We start from the raw sequence: 17,129 nt of genomic DNA, 5'->3' as shown, positions 1-17,129 counted from the left end.
TCTGAACAAATCTTGCTAAGAAAACCTCCTGATAGCCTTAGGGTTGCCATGTAGTAAACGACTGAAAGGTACATAGCAACAAGAACTATCATTATCTTCATCATGTAGATGGAAAGAGTGTTTTATACTACAGTTCAGTGTCTAGTAGCCTGTAATTAGTAGATAACATAATAATTTTATTCTCTTTTGATGACAGCAAAGTAAATCATTCCTATTTTACATTTTATCAGCTAACTACTATTTGCCCTTAAAACTCTAATGGTAACTAATTACTTTTGTCAAAGTAATGTTCCAAGCTCTCTAAAAATTGCTAATTTACAGTGAATCACATAGAATGTGTTTTCTGTTGCACTGCTATTTGTAAATGGTGATGAAAGGGGCCCTGAATTTCCCACTTGCTATTTCCAGTGGAAAGCAAGGCTGCATCTGCACTGTGGAAATAATCCAGTTTGACACCACTTTAACTGCCATTTCTCAGTGCTATGGAATCCTAGGAATCATAGTTTGTTGTGGCACCAGAGCTCTCTGAAAGAGAAGGCTAAGTGTCTCACAAAACTACAGTTCCCAGAATTCCATAGCATTGAGCCATGGCAGTTAAAGTGGTGTCGAACTAAATTATTTCTGCAGCATAGATGCAGCCCAAGAAAGAAGAGGAAAGTGATGACGAGGACTATCCCAACACATTTTGAGACCTGGGGTATTGCAACAAATGATACACAGTATGCACCCTATGCAAGACACATAGTATACCAAACCACCCAGGCTTTTTTGGAACATGAGGCTTTCTGCCCAGTACTGGTTTTCTTCAGTCCAGAGGCACTCTGAAGGACACACTTCATATCTATCACAGCTGCAGCATATAGCTGAGCCCATCCTGGCTTGAAGATCTGGTTGCATGGTGTGTGTATGTGTGTGTATCTTCAAGTCATCTTCGATTTAAGGTGATCCCATGAATTTCATTGGTTTTTCTTTCACAAGGAATATTCAGAGGTTGTTTTGTGAGTCATATCCTCTGAAATGTAGCCTACAATATTCATTGGCAGTCTCCACCCAAGTACTAATCAGAGCTGACCCTGCTTTGCTTCTAAAATCAGATAGGATCTGGTGTCATTTTAGGGTACTGTAGTTGCATTATAGTGTTTCGTTATTCCATTCTTTCTCACAATAACCATGTAGAAAATGCTTTTTTCCCATTACACAGACAGAGAGGGACTTCCCTTGATCCAAATCCAATATACTATTGGCTGGTTCTCACACGTGGCTTGTTTTTTTTCTCCGAAGCCTTTATTTACTGAAATATGTGTTTCTCTACCTATCTACAGCACAAAAGGTGAGCTGGAATTTCTGGATCTTAATTCACTTATGTTTTCACTGCAACCCACCCAAATTCCAGAGGGGCATATGCAGTTTTCCAGACTTTTGCATCCTGTGCTTTATCCAAACCTATTGTTTGATGTCCATGTTAAAGTTAATGTTCTGTGGTGTTCTTCAGTGATTGCCTTTATATTGCTCTGTTATATGCTGTTTGGAATTTATTGTGGCGTAGTTTTTATGGCTTTATTCTTGTGGCTTTATTTGTTTTTTGGTGTGTTGTTGCCTTTTTATCTTCACTGTAAGGTGTTCCTGAAAAGAATTTTTGAACAGAAACACAACAATATGTAAAAGGCCTTTATAAAATGACAGAAGATCAATACCCTCTGTTTTACTGCTAATAGTTGTACACGCACCCCTCCACATTTGTGGCTTTGACTTTTGCGGATTTGATTATTCAGGGATTTTATTAATATATTCTCTCTAGGAATATCTAGGTCCTCCAGCACAACTCTATGGCCAACTTAACTAAGAATCACACTGAAGGACCTAGAGATTACTAGAGAGAACACGCCACTAGGCATTTGTAGGTCCTCCAGCACAGTTCTGTCCCTCTGCTCAGAGCCCCAGACCACTAACGGGGAAGGAGGTAAGGGATTCCTGCCCCCCGGGACACACTGTTGGGGTGCCAAGGGAGACTGGGCCAGAGGGTGCAGCTTGGGATCTGCCTTCAGAGATACCCTGATGTCTCCTCTGGACCTTCTGGGCAGCCCAAGGGAAGAATTTCCCCTACCCCACCCTGGCCTGGAGGCCTCTGACAACCACAGACTGGACAGCCACTGATGGGATGATCCTGGACCTTGGATGACAGGAAGAAAGCAAAGGGGTGGGCATGATCCACCCCTTGTGCATTAACTTCTCCCTTCATCTGCTCTGAATCTAAACAATAGCAAGTTCCCATTGGCAGCTGGCAGAACCACTGATTCCCCGTTTCTGAAAAACACAGGTTAAGAGGGATTTACCCCAGTTGCCCCCCCCCAAAAAAATCAGGTCAGAAAAGTTCAGCACAAGTGTGAACGACTCCAGTTTAAACTAGTTCACAAACTGGTTCAAAACGTAGTGTGAACGACTGCACTATTTCAGTGTGCCCTCCTTCTCCATTCTTCCAGTATTAATGCTTGCTAAAAAAAAAACAAAAGCAAACAAAAACAGCTAGACAGAACAAGGAGAAATGAGCTTGGGAAAGTGTTGAAAGATGTTATAAAAAGGAGTTACTTTGTTAGAGGATTTGAAAAATGATGTATGCCTTTTGTTTTGTTGTTGTCATTGCTGTTTACTGCATTGGTCCTTGCAAGGGAATTTTCTACATGCATTGCATCTTCTGCTTCTTTTCTTATCTGCTGGTGATAGATTATCCAATTGAACAGAGCCAATATATGCTAGGTCTTTGGTTAGCAGACCTTCTTTCTGTTCTGAGCTAGTAAGAAAATTGTTCCTCACCATATTTTGTTATTTGTGGAAGACTCAACTAATGTTGTCACCACACTGTAACCAAGCTGGACTTCGTGTACTGTTCCAGGCTCCTTGACTAGATAAGGGTCTCCCTTCAAAGGTTTTGATGTCTTAGCATTGCAGCAATACCATGTCATTATTTTCCTAGTTTACTTGGTATATACTGCTGGACTCAGAACTCAACTGGTTTTCATCAGTGGTAAGATCCATTCCTGGTGCGTGCTACATTTGAAGCTGCTCAACACACATATTTCACATGTCTCAAAAAGCCAGTTTGCCAGTGATTCTGTGCATCATGCTTGTTTCCCTGTTGTAAAACCTCAACTGGTTTGAGTTCCCAAAGCATCTTCAGAATCATAAATGATCTCTAGAGGTGGCATCCTTAGCCTGGATGCCACAGTTCCTCCACCCATGAAACACTCCTTCACATAGGCAGGAGGCCAATGTATACCTTTGCTCAGTGATGCTAAAGGATTTCCACTCTTAACTCTGGTAGTGTTCCTCTTGTTCCAGACCCTGAATGGCTATTTTCATGGTTTATGTAATGCAGAACACTTTCTGTATCCAGTACAGAATGCTTTCCTTAATCAAAGATTTCTAGCTTTGTTTCATTATTGGCATCTTCCATTGGCTCTAGGCATTCCCAAATAATGCTTCTGGTTGCTCTACAGTGAATAGTAGTGACAGTTTTTATGCTAGTTGTTTTCTGTCTGTTAAAAAAAATAACTATACAAGGCAGATGACCGAAACTCAGGGTAAATCCTTTACAACTCTTCAGGTGATAAAAAGCATATCTTATAAGTTAATGTGAATTCTGCAAGAAAACATGACTCTGAGGGAATAAAATGTCCCATGTGACTGGATGATGGTTTTAAAAAAGTCTCTAGCCCTATCAGTTCTTTACATAAATAGAGCCAAAGCTGAAATGCAATGATTTAAAAATATAAAAATGTGAAATTAATGTGCTACAATTTCACATTATGTTAAGGTGCTTGTTTTATATGTTTGATTATTAATCAATATCTATTAACATAGTATGAAAATTAGGATACCTAGATTTGAGGAACTGGAATATGGCAAACCTACCAAACTTAATGGAGAATTGCCTTTGTCTTTGTAGAGGTTTGGACTGAAGTTTGATTAAGATAATCCTTTTTATTGAAGTTCATTATTTTTCTGCAAAGGCCTCAAGCAGGAGATTTGGGTATCATGAAGGCAGAAAAATGCTGCTTAATTATGATTATGTTTTACCACCAGGAATGCAAGGAGGTGTTTATGAGATTTTCTGCCTCAGGTGCCAAAATAACCTGAATGACCTTGTGTATTACTCATGCCACTTTAGAGACAGGAATCATCTTTTTGCTCCACCTCAGACATCCAAATACCTTGAGCCAGCTTTTTTTGTGACCTAATATATGCATAGAAACAGGCTAACACGTGTGCATGTTGAAAGTCTTCAAACAAATCCAAATAAATGACAAACTGGTAAAAGACATCAAATTACAGTATTAAACAAAAAGAATCTTCTTCATTTAGTGTGCAGAGAACAGAAAGCAGCTGAGAACCAAAAGATAAATGTTTATTTACCAGTCAATGAGGTATAATGAAGTAATTAAAGCTAGGTTCCTCAATATATGTTTGAGATGAACGTGGAGAAAATAACATGCAATTCAGAAGAATGTGAATGCCGTTTGGAGTAATTGAGAACATAATTCAGTACTTGTTTTAGAACAAACAGCACATATATCACAATGTATTTTTCCCCAGCATACTGTTTGGTAAACACAGCCTGCAAGTATATACTGGGAGAATGGCCAATTTGAAGCTAATTCTTTTGGACACCAGCCACTAAGCAATTTGAACAAATCCATTGCACAGTCTTGTTGTGTTATTTTTAAGGGAAGGGATGCCAGTATTGGACTGGTTTGGTGCCAGTTTCCAGAACTGGCACCTTGCTTGACAACAATCTGCAAACCTGTTCTATTTCTAATTAATTACTGGCTACACACACACTGTCTGCATACCTCACCTTTGCTTTCTGTTTGTCTCCTGCATTCAAAAAGAATGTTAGTCTGTGTCCAAACTATACACGTGCTTCCTCTTGCCTCCATCTACCTGTTGCTTTTCTTCTGGTGCCAGAAAGAAATGTGAGGAATATGAAATGATTCTGTTTGTCTGGAACCCATTCAGACCCATAGAGGCCATATTTCCTCTGGAGGATACCATCATAACTCCCTTTGCTTCCTTTCTCACTTATATGATTTTCTTTTTGAACTGCAGAAGCCATTGGACTATTTTACACAGGAGGCTTCTCATGAGTAAATTGCCATGAAATCATTAGAAATAGTAAAAGGAGTGTGATCAGGGTTCACACCACCACGTGTTTCTCCCATGAGTAAATTGTCATGGAGGCATTGGGGCTCGCTTCTCCCATCAGTAAATCATCCTTGGAGGTGCCATTTGGTAATAAAGGGATCTTCCATTATTGCCAAATCGCAACTCCATTATGATTTACTGATGGGAGAAGTGAACCCCAACACTTCCATGACTCACGGGACAAGCATACAGGGGTGTGAAGCATGATCACACTTCTTTTACCATTTCTAACGATTTCATGGCAGTTTACTCAGGGGAAGCCTCCCATATCAAAGAGTCCATTGTTGGTGCTGCTTCACCTACCACAACTCAGCAAACTTTGGCTGCCTGTGTTAAAAACATAACCAGAGATGTGATTGCTCAGACCAAAGACTACTTTGTCCAGACTCTTGTTTCCCACAACGGCTAACTCAGGCCTTTTCACACTACACAGTTATAGCATTATAATTCCACTTTAACTGTCATAGTTCCATCCTATGGAATCCTGGGATTTTCAGTTTAGTGCAAGGTGTTTTTCATTCTCAGCTACAGAGGCCTAGTGCCTCACCAAACTATAAACCCCATGATTTTATAGGATGCAGCCATGGCAGTTCAAGTGGAAACACAGTGCTATAATTTTGTAGCATGAAAGGGCCCCAGAGACTTAAATGGAAGCCAATAGCATATCACAAGGGCAATCATAGTTCTATCCTGGTGTGTCATGTTCCCTTCCTGCTGAAACTTGCATTCCAAGACCTGCTATCTCTGATTCTGGAGATAATATATGGCTATCTTGACTGGTCACCATTGATAGCCTCGTCCTCCATAAACTTGTCTAATTCCATTTTTCAGCTATATACACTGATGACCACTTCCCAGTCTTCTTGTAAATTCCAAGGTGAATTATAGGTTATGTGAAATCCTCCTTTTCTGGTTAACCCTGAATTTCACACCATTCATTCATTCAGGTTCACTATATGACCTCACATTCTAGTATTATATGAGAGAGAGAGAGAGAGAGAGAGAGAGAGAGAGAGATTTTTTCCCCAGACTGTACAATTTTGCTTATCAATGTTACTATTCCAGTTTGTACTCTGCCTTTCTTCATAAGAGCTCAGGAACATTTTATTTGATATATTTTATTACATTTATAATTTCTATTATTAATATGCCTTATTAAAATTTGTTCACATTATTCAGTTCAAAAATAGGAAACCTGTATGTGTGGCTAAGAGAAAGTAGAATATTTCTACTATATACTACTGATATTCATAAAGTATGTGCCCTCAGAGGAGAATGCCTAACCACAGCTTAACACAAACAATGACTTGTGTCCAGCATTCAAGTAAGAAGGATGAGTCCCTTGGAATACATGCCTAATTGAAGTAAAAAAGTTTAGTCTTCTGACAAATGGAAAACATAGTCTTAATAATCTGAAAAATCATTCTATCCTCTTCAGATTTTGCTCATGTAATGAATTAGATTTACTGAACTTCAGATCAAAATGTGTTAGTATTCCCCTCATCCACTCACCCACCCACCCATACATTTGTTTTTCATTCTTGGCACTTTCTATCTATATTTTTCCCTTACTCAGATTAATTTTGCACTTTAATATAATCTGATACTCTTTGAGTTTTTGCTCATATAACTTGTGCCTTCCTGAAAGAATGAAAGGAAGTATGAGAACCGCATGACTTATTAGTTTAACTGTCAGCTGAAATCAAGAATATTTTCCGTTAATAATAACCAATTAAGCTTAGTTAATTGGAAAACAGTAAGATAAAGCCTCTAGGGATCCTCAGTACATTGAAGTATTGTATCCCTTATGGACTGAGAACATTCTAAAAAGATCTACTTCTTAGCTATATCAATGAACATATTATCCTTGTTAGGAGACAAGAGAATATATCTGGAGCAAATCCACAGAATTCAGTAAGTCTAGTTACCCACTTTGTAAGTCCCACTGATTTCAGTGAGTGTACTCTACTTGAGACTAACATTGGATTTAGCCCAGACAGTGGTTCCACATGCCTGGTGTTGAACCTAGAGTTATTACTATATAATGTGTGAAATGGTCATAAGATATTTGATGCTCAAGGGATCCAATATTTTTATAATTTAATGTGTCACATGCGAGATTTCCATCATAGTGCTATCTCCCACAATGACAGTTTTTTAATGCTCCCATGAGACAAGAGGCTGCATTGATGGTGCCATTGCTACTGGTAGGGTCTCCCATGTCAGAAAGGCTTTTGCCAAACACCCCAGTTCTGTGAAGTGAAGCAGCAATACTGTAGGGGTAACCCTGGCAGAGGATGTCTGGAACAGCAATGGAACTTTAGTTAACTCTGTTTAGTGCTGCACAGATGGTTTTTAATTAATTAATTAATTAATTTGTTTTATTTATATACCGCTATTCCAAAGATCATAGCGGTGAACAGCAAGTAAGCTAATTAGCAAGTAAGCTAATTTGCCCCCAACAGTCTGGGTACTCATTTTAGCGACCTCGGAAGGATGCAAGCCTGAGTCGAGCTTGGGCCCTTTTGCTGGTCTTGAACTCGCAACCTTGTGGTCTTGAGTGAATGGCTGCAGTACAGGCATTAAACCACTGCGCCACCAGGGCTCCAGAGGTTTTACCAATGCCAGTTGGTCAAACCATTTCTGCATCTCATTTACCATGAAAACCCTATGATGAGATATTCCAAACCGAAACAGGAGACAGTGCCAGAAGATGAGACTCCCAGGTTGGAAGCTACTCAAGTAGCTACTGGAGCAGAGCAAAGGACAAGTCTGAATGGTGCCATTTCTTAATGACTCAAATGGACTCAGTCTGGAAGGACATTTGGCTGCTTACATGCTCAGCTATGAAAAAATCAAGCCTGAAGTTGCAGAAAGTGTAAACCACATCCTTGAGTTTGGAAGACCTGACTATTAATAATGGAGTTTTTTCAGGGGTTCCCATTAATAGGATCTCCATAAGTTGAAGCAAATTTGACAGCAATTAACAACAATATAGAAAGCGTGGAGCATTAGAGTGTGCAAGGCTGCAAAAGAAGTGAGCTACATGATAGTTCCAGTTTTTAAAAAGTAACTGTTTTCCTAGTTCCCAACTGTAACTAAAATAGATACTTTTTAGAGGTTGTCCTTACAGGCTGAAAGAAATACCTCACCCCATTTTGGAACATATCTGTTGAAACAATGTACATGGCCTAAATGAGAGCAAAACAGACCCAAACTGTGCTGAAGGGCTTGATACTGGAGCAAAATATATCCTGGTTTGCTCCTCTCGGGCCAGAAAGAATGAACTATTTCACCAGCATGCAGACTGTGTGCAAGTACGGAGATGGAGGAAGGGGTAAGTGGCTGGTAGAAGTGATCAGAAGCAGGTTCTCTGGGAAAGGCAAGCCATCGATGCCATTGCTGGCCATAATTTTTTTTGTCACCTGCCTGTGAATCAATCAAACAAGTGCACAAGTGGTCAGCTGCACCAGTGAACCATTGCACATCCTGTGAAATGAAATGATGACAGACATGTCAGATAACCAACAATACAATGGATTTAATAAACACATCAACAAACTGGCTGGTCCAACAGGGGGATTTGGGGGGCAGCAGGGAAGAAAGTGGTATATGCAGGGGAAGCACCATGATCATGCTGTGCCAATGTGTCACTGGGTGCACCAATGTGCAGGATAGGCAGGCAATAAATCATGCAGTCAAGCAGCCATTATATTCCCCATTACCATGTATGTCCAATGGGCCGATGGCTGGCCAAATGGAAGGAATTAGCAGTTGCTGGGAGAGCGTACCTGTGCTAGCATACATACATTTGCAGAAGAATGGGGGGGGGGAGATAATGGAGCAATGCAGCTTGTAGCCACAAATGCTCCATTATAACAGATCCTTCCTCACAATGGGAGGGATGTAGTACAGACTGCATGTCAGTTGCTAGCCATTATGGAAGCCATCAGTGTGGTCAGCATATTCCCTTTGTAAACTGGGAAATCCTAGGAGTAAGCCAGCTGTTCCCTTCTGTCTGCTCCTGGCCATAATTACTTAAGACACACATATATATACACACACCTCTGACTGTTACAAGCTAATGCCCTACTGGTACAAAATACACTCTCCTCTTGCCTCAGCACCAGAGCAAACGGCAACAACGTAAGGAAGAATAGAAGCCAGCACTTAAACCTCCCCCACAATTTGTTACTTTGGAACACCTTTAATGTAATTTAATTTAATTTAATTTAATTTGTTTCTTTGAAACACCCCACCATTGTTACTGTGAAAGTAAAAGTATATGAGTAACTAATAAGCTAGTAAGTTACTCCCAAGCATAGAGAGCCAGTGTGATGTACTGGTTTGAGCACTGGACTGTGACTCTGGAAACCAGGCTTTGAATCCTGACTTGGCCACGGAAATCCATTGGGTGACTTTGAGCAAGGCACACTCTCTCAGACTCAAAGGAAGGCAAAAGCAAACACCCTCTGAACAAATCTTGCTAAGAAAATCCCATGAGAAGTTTGCCTTAGGATCACCATAACTCAGAAACGACTTGCAGGCACATAGCAACAACAACACCTCCCAAACTTATTTGTAAAGCATATCCTGATTCTTTATATTCCTTTAGTGCCTGTCTCCCCTTCTGTCCAATGTAAACCTAGGTTAGTCTACTCTTTGATGATCACTGTAAAATATTGTACATGATTGAGCAACAGATCTGTCACAAACAGCAGATGATTGCTTTTAGTGCTGACCATAGTTTGATTTACTGCTGTTTTCCTCTGTTTTATATGATTTCAGGTTGTTTTACCTCTCTTCTTAGAGTAGTTCAAACTATTGCTTTGAGTCATATTGTTTATTAATGTATTAATAGCACTAAATAGACCTCACAGAAAAGTGATATGAACTGGATTAATGACAAGATATTTTGCTATCTGAAGTCGTATAGATAAGACAATGATGATGGTGGTGATGATGATGACAATGATACCCTGCCTTTTCCACAATTTCGGACTCAAGGCGCCTTACAACAGTGTTTTAAAAATAGTTAAAAGTCCACAAAATACAAAAGTTAAAAAGTGATTAGACTATTAAAAAAAAATTAAAATCTGTTAAAAAAAAAATTGGCAAGTATTCTATATCAGCTGCTTAGTTACATATCCATAACTATCTCATGACCTGACCCCCCAAAATGTAATGGATACATCACTCACTTGTTCTTTGACTGCTGGACAGAATGGACCTCCTTCTCCACATGCAGCTGATGCCTGGAATAGTAGCTATTGCCATTGTGGCAATAGTGCTACAATTGTGACTAAGTAGTGATTGTGAATACAGAGGACAAAATCTAGATAATTGTTCAGTATTAACAATTGCTACTTAGTCACAACTGTGACTCTGTTGCCAGGATCATAACTCCCTCCCCAGCCTACTTTTCCAGGCATCCTGTATAGGGAGAAGTCTATTCTGACAGTGATCAGAGCATGGGTGAATGACATTTCCATCAGGTTTGAGGGGTTGGATCCAGTTCAGGCCAGCTGATATGGAATATCAAAATAATTAATATAAAATATAACATCTCTACAAGATGACACCTTCCTCAACTGCCAAAACACAGGAAACATATATCTGCCAACCTGAGTGTAAATGATCTCACTTCTCTTTTGATCAATGTATCACTCAATATTTATGTACATGCCTTTAAGGCACTTGTTGATTTATTGTGCCTCCATAAATTTTATAGGGTTTTATTAGGCAGGGAATATTCAGAGGTGATTTTGCCATGTCCTTCCTCTGATACCAGCACCTGGTATTTGTTGGCAGTTTCCCATCCAAGTATTAGCCACGGCTGCTTAGTTTCCAAGATCAGATCTGGTGCCTTTATGGTATTTAGGCATAGCTGTGTTAGTATCAGTAACAGCACTGCTGTGCAAATTGGCTGTGGGAAAGTTGCCATATTAAATAAAGTTAAACAGTGGAATTGTATATTTACACCCTCAGGAATGGATGGTTCCTAAAATAAGAATTCTCTTCTTGAAAATGATGTTGATCTTGTTAGTATTGCTACTTTAGTCTGCCATACTATGGATGGAGAATACAGTGGACCTTTGGTATTTGCTGGCGTTTGGTTCCAGCACCCCCAGTGGATACCAAAATCTGTGGATGTTCAAGTTCCATTAAATACAATGGCATAGTTAAATGGTGTGCCTTATATAAAATAGCAAAATTCAGGTTTGCTTTTTGTTATATACACACACACACACACACACACACACACACACACACACACGGAGTTGTGATATTTTCAAGCCATGGATGGTTGAATCTGTGGATAAAAAAGTCCATGGATGTGGAGGCCCAGCTGTGCCTGACCTTCTTGTTGTTGTTAGACTGCAGCTCCCATCATAGAGTCATTGAACTGGAAAGGGTCTCATGGACCATTGAATCCAGCCCTTTGTTCAGTGCAGGATCTCCATCTAAAACATCTCCACAGGTAGCTGTTCAACCCCTTTTTAGAAATGTCTAGAGAAGGAAACCCCACCACCTCTCTAAGCAATGGTTCCACCACAGAACAGCTCTTACTGTCAAGATGTTCCTTTCTTCTAATGTTTAACTGAATCTATCCTCCTGTAATGTTATACTATTAGGCCTGGTCCTTCCCTCTGGGGAAGGTGATAACAGGCCTGCCCCCACTGTGTGTGACAGCCCTTGAGGGTGCAATCACTCACCATTTACTATGCTGCCTAAAGATGATTAGATTTATAGTCTAGCACCCTCCAGAGGCTCTCATGTTCCCTATAAAAATCCTGCAATGGGATTATAGTGCAAAGACAGCCATAGGCATTTCTCTGGGCAAGAGGCTTCAGAGTAAGTCTAGGTAATTACACAGTGGAAGCTATTACAATTCTAGCTGAGGATGGGTTTTATTGTTTTAAATCAATCAGCCTATTAAATGTAAAAGGAAAAAAATCAGAATGCAAACCTTGGTGTGAACATTGAAGAGTGCTTCAATAGAGCCATATTTCTGTTTTATCTTTCTTTGAAAAAAAAATCAGCATGAAGTCTGTCCTAAGGTTTTCAGAAAGAGTGGTTTCTATTGAAACAGCACTCTGCATTTACATGCAAATGAGAGAAACTTTTACTTGCCTCTTAGCAATGTGGGGACTGAGACAAAGGACAGTAAAATTTAAACTCCATTAGCAGCAGTAAAGTCACTCCTCTTAGGATTCAGGGTCTCTCTCTCTTTTGTGAAGCCACAGGCCCCTTTTGTTGGCAGAGAACATGGAATTTCTCAATTTGTCTCTGCACTGTTACATATGGAAAAACTTTTAAGTGCTGCATAGGTCCAAGCCATTATATTCCCCATTACAATGTATGGATGAGAGAGTTAGACAATGAAAAAAAGCAGATAAAAAGAAAATCCATTCATTTGAGATGTTGTGCTGGAGAAGAGTGCTGAGAATACCATAAACAACCAAAAAGACAAACAAACAGGTCCATGAACACATCAAGCCTTAACTCTCTCTGGAATCCAAGATGATTAAACTGAGGCTGTCGTACTTTGGCCACATCAGAAGAAGGCACTGAAAATCATTGGAAAAAACAATAATTGGAAAAGACAATAATGCTAGGAAAGGTAGAAGGTAGCAGAAAGAGAGGAAGGCTGCATGCCAGATAGATAGACTCAATTAGGGAGGTCATAGGCATGAATTTACAAGACCTAAGCAGAGCCATGGAGGATAGGGGGGCTTGGAGATGTGTCATACACAGGATGACCATGAGTCACTGGCAACTCAAGGGCAACTAACAACAACAACAAAAAGGTAACCTTCAGTCAATTATAGTCCAAAAGAAAAAAAAGATTTATCTTTGCTGGAAGTACAACTTCAAAGAGCTGTATTCTAGTCCTTAGTTCCCTCTTATTTGGGATTCCTCTGTTGAGACTAAGGAGATTATTGCACCACCAATTCCCACCAGGATACACGCAGGTTGTAATCGTAACAGACAGATCTTATTGCATTGCTCTGTGGTCAAGCAGTAAGCAGCCTGTATCTAACCCAGGCTTCTCCTGCAACTTTTCAATAATGGGAAACTCCTGTTCTTGAAAAGCTGCAGGAGAAACCTAGATTGGAAACAGGCTGCCCACTGCCTGGCCACAAGGCAATGTGATACAATCCATCTGTTATGGTTACAACTTGCGTATATCCTGGTGGGAATTGGCAGTGCGATCATCTCCTATATTAAGTATTTTCAAATCTAGGAAATCTATTCAGGTGTATTTGTTGGCTCTATAACATGTGAGTGTTGAGTAATAAGTTAATGTTGATGTGTGAAAACAATAGATCTGCTTATAAAAAGTCGGTTTCCCTGGCTTCAGAACTCTCTTTGAGTATTTTTTGTGGGTTTTTGGGCTCTGTGGCCATGTTTTAGAAGAGTTGGCCACACAGTCTGAAAAACCCACAAAAAACTATGGATACCAGCCATGAAAGCCTTCAACTTCTTTCTGAATAGATTCCTTTTGTTATATGTGGGACCATCTAGATGTAAAAAAGACCATCACTCTTTCCTAGTTTGTAATAGTAACTCACCAACCTCAAAGGACTTTTTTTTGGGGGGGGGGAGAGCAAGAGAGAAAGAGAGAGAGAAGTAATTGGACAAAAATCCAGAAGAGTAATGCTTTGAGTAGACACCCAAGTGAGTAACACAAAATGGTTGGCTATTTACCACTTTTATTCATTTACTTAATAACAATTAAAACCTTCTGGAGAAACACTGATCTGAAAGTTCAACTTAAGTCAACATTTTCATTTTAATAAACAAATTTAATTGTTGACCTTTTCCATCTACCGATTTCTAATCTAGTTCATAAGTTAATTGATTTTAATTAATTAGTTCCTATCACAGTCCTGTTTGAATTATACTTGCCTTCATACAAACACATCCCAGAAGAGAACATCTTATTTGCCTGTGTTTTTAATTCTGTTTCACTTCTTATCATTGTCTCACATTATGTTTTATTAATCTATTCTTGTATTTGAAGATTTCATAGAATGGAACACAGCTGTCAATTCTGTTACATAATGAGAAATGGGATTCATTAGCAACACATCCGTGGGACAGTCATCTTGCCAAGCACATTAATATGGGATTGTGTCGCATATGGTGCTTTAACACACACCTGCTTAACTGACCTGTTTTAAATCTGCCTGTTTGCTTACACTTTTCTTGTGGGAACTGCTAAATTACACTACAGACATTTTCCATATGAGAGGCACATTTATCAAGAGGAAAAAAATAACAAAAACCATATTTATATAATTAAGATAAATATATCCTATGTGGTTAGTTTACCTGATCATAATTTGAACAGGAATATTAAAATCATAAATGCATTATTTATGTATGATGTTGAGGTTAAGAAATGAGAGACATCATGGTATAAATAAACTGGAAGTTCCTTTGAAGGCACACAAGAACAAATAAGGAGAAGAAGGGTTTCTAGAAATATGAACTTTAGAAAGGTAACTTGGCAATGCTTATAGGCAAACATATGATCATGTACTTGTGTCAGTGACCAACAGATAGCTCAAGCTTACTTACTAACTGACTAACTATCTAATTGCAACCTTTACCAGTGATTTCAGGGGAATTTACAGATAAAACAAAACTCCCTTCAGCCCAGTGTAGCATATTAGATTATGGCAATTAGAATCCAACATCATACAGAGGATTTCAGGTTGACTAACTTTATGTTAAAGTATCCCATGAACAGAGTTTCTTTTGAGGAGGAGTATGATTTGGTTGTAGACTACGTGTCTGGCCTACAGAAGTTCCTAGGGTCAATCACTGTTGTCACATAAAAAGCTTAGGTAGTAGCTAATGGGAAAGACCTATTATATGACTGAGACATTGGAGAAGGCTTGCCAGTATGAGGAAGCAATGCTGGGTATAATGAACAAGTCATTAGACATGATACAAAGCCGTTTCTGATATTCCTTTCACCACCACTAGAATATTGCTTCAGTCTGCCAGACCTTCTTTTTCTCTTACTTTCTTTAAAGCAAAAATGTGCCTGATTTACTCCACAACAAAAAAGACCTGGCAACTCTCAGCAGAGGGTTAGGCAGCACAGGAATAGTGCAATAAATCAATGGCAAGACTTGGACGTGGCACATCCAGTTTCAAATCCCAGCTCAGTTGTCATGCCCACTGGACTGCCCAGGGAAGTCATTAAAGTTCAGTCTGTCTTAGCATTATCTGGTGGTGTTGATGTGGAAAAAAAAAAAGACAGGGGGGAGAATGTAGACACACAATTGAACCTTGTGTTCTTTTGCATGGCTTAGATGTCTGGAAAAATGTTTTTCTAGAAACCTAAAAAAATTAAGTTAACTTAAATTTTAAAATGAAATTAAAGAAGATTAAATTATCTCCTGACTTATCAAATTATATTTTGAGAAGTCAGGTAACATTGGCATCAATCTTTTTCCCAAGGAAATGAAAGAAATACAGCTCTCTCCATTTTAATGGACCTGTTACATTTTCTTCATAATCCTGTAGTCAGTTAAAAGCAAACAAAAATATTATTACAGTACTAGCTACTTTTTTTAACAACAATGCATAGGAAGGTTTAGTAAGAATCATGCACTTAATAATTTCAAGATATGATTAAAGCCAAATTCAGTCTGCTCTTACTTTCATGATCTTTAATATGTAAAAAATCCTAAAACTGATTCATAGCAAGGACCTTAGCCAAACCACACTCTACACGTGAGTACCATTGCCAAACACTACTGAAATATAAACACTTTTTTTTAAAAAAAAAGACACATTTTATTTTAGATGTCAATGACTCTTACAAATTCTCTCAGGATGCATTTGGATGGCTGGCTTCAACTGTGAATAATCAGTGTTCCTCTGCTGTAAGATATATGTGGCAGTAGAACTGTAAGCAACTTTCTATGGTATTAGGGGACCTTTTGCTTATCTCATTTTCATACCTCTTTATGTAGCTGCTGTGACAATGGAATGGCCAGGGCCAGTTCACTTGAATTTCAGCATGCATACATTACAACTTTTACAGTAGACACATTTAAGGGCAGTTTGGACATCAGTTCTTATTTTCACATTGTCCTTTGGGAGGGGATTCTTTAGGTGCTTCAGGCAGTTGCATGGCTGAAAGGAGAAAAACTCACATCGCTTCTTGGCCTTTTGGCTAAGATCCAGTGTAGAAAAACTCACATGCTAAATGTTTTATGTTTTAAATGTTTTATTTTTCCCATTCTTTTAAAAAAAAATCTTTTTATGTCACTGTGCCTCTGTTTTTCTCTCAGAGTATAGTGGAGTCTCCTTCCTTAGAGGTCTTTAAACAGAGGCTCAGTAATGCAGTGCCATCTGTTGGGGATGCTTTGATGGAGGGTTCCTGCACAGCAGGGGGTTGGACTGGATGGCCCTTGTGGTCTCTTCCAACTCTACAATTCTATGATTCTATGATTCTATCTTCATTCTCTCTTTATGTTTAGCAAAGCCAAGAAATCTGTCATGGCTTTTATAAACCAAAGGAAAAAACAACATCTAAATCTGCATTTTGTTTTCCTCCAGTCTACAAATGTAAGCTGAGGCCAAGCAGAAGTGAAAGGGCAGTTCTGGAGCATGGGGTTCAATTCATGAGAGAGTGATTCATGAAGGCTGGTGCAGAATTTTGTCTGCACTCGATATATTAAAAATGCACTGTGACACCAGTTATGCTGAAGGCATGCAAACTGTGCCAGTTCCGGCTCTGTCTGCATGGCCAAATAAAATGCCTCATCCAACTTCTTAGCAAAGAATCAGAATGATGCCTGGCCCAAACCCCATGTCTTCTGGTAACAGACCTGACAATATCTGGTCTGTTCAGCACCAAAGCCAGAGTATATCCTTCTTAAAATAGACTGTAAAAACTTCCT

At 39.2% G+C, this 17,129-nt stretch overlaps 1 pseudogene; it reads left to right on the top strand.

Moving 5' to 3' along the window:
* The first annotated feature begins 16,379 nt into the window (after nt 1–16,379).
* LOC121930189 lies at nt 16,380–16,534 on the top strand (annotated as a pseudogene).
* The last annotated feature ends 595 nt before the right edge of the window (nt 16,535–17,129 follow it).

The sequence above is a fragment of the Sceloporus undulatus genome, chromosome 4 (genome assembly GCF_019175285.1).
Source record: "Sceloporus undulatus isolate JIND9_A2432 ecotype Alabama chromosome 4, SceUnd_v1.1, whole genome shotgun sequence".
NCBI lineage: Eukaryota > Metazoa > Chordata > Lepidosauria > Squamata > Phrynosomatidae > Sceloporus > Sceloporus undulatus.
Note: the sequence above shows the minus strand (reverse complement) of the source record. Positions and strands in the feature narration are given on the sequence as shown.